Below are 3453 nucleotides of genomic sequence, written 5' to 3'. Positions count from 1 at the left end.
GGCTGGAGGACCCCAACTCCTTGAATTTCAGACTGGCTGCCGGGGAGTTTCCCTAATGAAACCCTCCCCCCACCCCACCGTCAGCCTCCATGCCCACCTGAGACCTGGAGGGACCCGCAAGAAGCAGCAACTCTGCCACTTAAGGGCTCTGTCCTGAGTTTAGACTCGGTGCTTTTTCCCTGGCAGCGGTTACAGTGGCCTCCCAACCCCAGGTTGAGCTCTTCGAGAGGCTCAGTACCCAGTTATTTGAGGAGGGCTCCCCAGAGTCCCCCTCAGTAAATTTTAGATAAGCTCCATGGCTTCTGCCAAGGCAGACCACTCCAAACACACCCTTCGGACTTGGTGAGCGTCCACACCGCCGTCCCGCATGATGCAGAAACTAGTAGAAATGCTGTCATGTTTACAGGGACAAGGAACTTGACACTCAGAAAGCCAGCCCACACTCCTGAGTGACGGAACTGGGCTGCAGTCCTGTGACAATGTCCACACAGGCCTCTGTACCTCCCCTTTGTACTGCTGCAGGATGAAGCTTCTTCAAAAGCTGGGTGACAGGAGTGTGTGCCTTCTATCCAAACCAGCTCCAGGGGGCTGGCAGCGTGTCTGGGGTGTCTGGGGGCAGTCTGTGGGGGACCGGGCTCCAAGGATGTGCCTTAGTGATCTAAAGTCACTAAAAGGACCTAAATTGACCATAGTGAAATACCACTTCACACCTGATAGGATGACTATCATAAATTTTTTTAAAAACAGAAATGGCAAGTATTGGCAAGAAGGCGGAGAATTTGGAGCCCTTGCGCGCTGCCGGTGGGAATGTAAATGGTGCAGACACTATGGGAAACAGTATGGCGGTTCCTCAAAGAGTAAACATAAACCTATCACATCCAGCAATGCCACTTCCGGGTGTCCTCCCAGAAGAATTGAAATCAAGGTCTCAAACAGATAGTTGCATATTCGTGTTCATAGCGGCATTATCCACAATTATCCAAAGGTGGAATCAGCCCAAACGTTCCTTGCCAGATGAATGGACAAACAAAATAGGAAATATACATACAATGGAATATCATGCAGCCTTCAAAAGGAGTGAAGTTCTGACACAGGCTGCAACATGCAGGAAACTTAAGAGAAGTCAGCCAGTCACAAAAGGACAAATATTTTATGATTCCACTCACATGAAGAACCTAGCTAATCAAATTCAGAGAGACTGAAGGAATGGCGGTGGCCAGAAGTAGGGGCTAAGGGCAGTGGGGAGTTACCGTTTAATGGGTAGAGTCTCAGTTTTACAGAGAAAGAGTTCTGGAGATGGATGGTGGTGATGGCTACAGAGCAGTGTGAATACACTCAGTGCCACTGAGCTGTACATTTAGGATGGTAGATTTTCTTTTCTTTTTTTTTTTAAATGCCTACAGCACCTGGTATTCCTCTGTGGTCTCCCATCCAAGTACTAACCAGGTCCTACCCTGCTTAGCTTCCAAGATCAGACAAGATCGGGCACGTGCAGGGTGGCACAGCCGTAGGGTAAATTTTCTTTACGTAAATTTTATTACAATTAAAAAAAGACATAATGCTATATAAGAAAATACCTAAAAGACCTCTAGTTTCACATGTAAAGAGCTTGGAAGTCACCACCCCGACCTAACTACAGGTGAAAAGCTGGACGAATGAGCAAGCAACAACTCTTCATAGATCTGTAAGAGAAGTGGAGTCAAAGGGCAAACTGCCACCCCCTAAATAGAGAGACAGAGAGGCAGGTACAGATAGTCACAAATCTCCATGGGAACCAGAGCCATGGCAGGAAACCCTGAACTATAATTGACAAACTGCCGGAGACTCAGTTAGGACAAGTCTAAGAACTAAAAACTCCAGGAGGATCCACATTGTCATGAGTTTTACCTCCAGGAACTCGACCTGCTTCTCGCAAGATATATCAGAGGAAAATCCCCTCACGCTTCTGGTAGCGGGAGGGGAAAATGAACTTCTGAAATATGCCAGAGCATTCTCTCCTTAACACGGCCTGCCCTCCGGAGAAACCGGCTAACCGGAACCTAAACCGCTGGGGTTTTGTCAGAGCCAAACTGACCTTCAGGAGGGGACATACCCAACTCCCGTTTACTCTCGCCATCCTGTCCAAACTAAGAGGGGGGAAAAAAAAAAACAAACCGAGAAACATTTATAAAGTTCATGCTCCAGAAGCACAAGCTCACTCAGAGGCCCTGCCCCACACCGCTCCACCATGTTACCGAAGGCCTGTTTACGGCAGCTCCTTGTACCCAGTACATCATGTCCGAATATCAATTTAAAAATTATGAGGCCTATTAAAAGGCAAAAAACAGAGTTTGAAGAGACAGAGCAAGCATCAGAACAGACATGGCAGGGATACTGGGATTATCAGACTGTGAATTTAAAACGACTGTGATTAATATGCTAAAGCTCTAATGGATAACGTAGACAGCATGCGAGAACAGATGGGCAGTGTGAGCAGAGATGGAAATCGTAAGAAAGAACCAAAAAGAAATGCTGGAGATCAAAACCACTAACGGAAATGAAGAGTGTCTGAGACGGGCTTATCAGATTGACGTGGCTGAGCAAAGGGTCCCTCCCTGAGCTGGAGTGTATGACGATAGGAACCTCCCAACCTGAAAATCAAAGAGAAAAAAAAATCAGAGCAGACTATCCAAGACGACTCCGAAAGGTGTAACATACTCATCATCAGAGCACCAAAAAGAGAAAAAGAGAGAAACAAAGCAATGTTTGAATCATTAATCACTGAGAATTTCCCCACAATTAATATCAGACACCAAACTGCAAATCCAGGAAAGCTCGGAGCAGGAAAATACCAAAAGGCTACAGCTAGGCTTATCAGGCATATCATTTTCAAACTACTCAAAAGCAAAGATAAAGAAAAAAATCCTGAAAGAAACTAGAGGAAAGAAAATTTTACCTATCGAGGATCAGAGATAAAAATTACATTCAAGTTCTCTGCAGATTCACGCAAGCAAGAGGAGTATAGTGAAATATTTAAAGTGTTGAGCGAGAAAAAAACACCAACCTAGAATTCTGTACCCTGTCAAATTATTATTCCAAAGTGAAGAAATAAAGACTTTCTCAGACAAACGAAAATTGGGGAAATTTGTTGCCACCAGACCTGCCTTGCAAGAAATGTTCAAAGAAATTCATTGGAGAAAAGGAAAATAATACAGGTCAGAAACCTTAATCTACATAGAGAAAAGAAGAGCCTCAAAAAAGGGATATGTGAAGATAAAATTAATGCGTCTTTTTCTTATTTTTCCTAGTAACAGTTTGTTCAAAATAATAGCAACAATGTATTTAATTATGTATGCTTATGTACATACCTTATGTGTGTATATATATATATATATGCTTACATATAAGTGAAATGAATGACAGCAATAACACAAGAGAAAAGAGGGAGGAATGAGGATTATCTTGTCATTATAA

General features: G+C 44.0%; 1 pseudogene; it reads right to left on the bottom strand.

The window, feature by feature from the left end:
• Positions 1 to 1394: 1394 nt before the first annotated feature.
• On the bottom strand, positions 1395 to 1513 carry LOC111743326 (annotated as a pseudogene).
• Positions 1514 to 3453: the final 1940 nt, after the last annotated feature.

The sequence above is a fragment of the Pteropus vampyrus genome, unplaced genomic scaffold, assembly GCF_000151845.1.
Source record: "Pteropus vampyrus isolate Shadow unplaced genomic scaffold, Pvam_2.0 Scaffold111, whole genome shotgun sequence".
Lineage (NCBI taxonomy): Eukaryota > Metazoa > Chordata > Mammalia > Chiroptera > Pteropodidae > Pteropus > Pteropus vampyrus.
The sequence above is the reverse complement of the archived record's forward strand: the minus strand, read 5'-3'. Positions and strand labels throughout refer to the sequence as shown.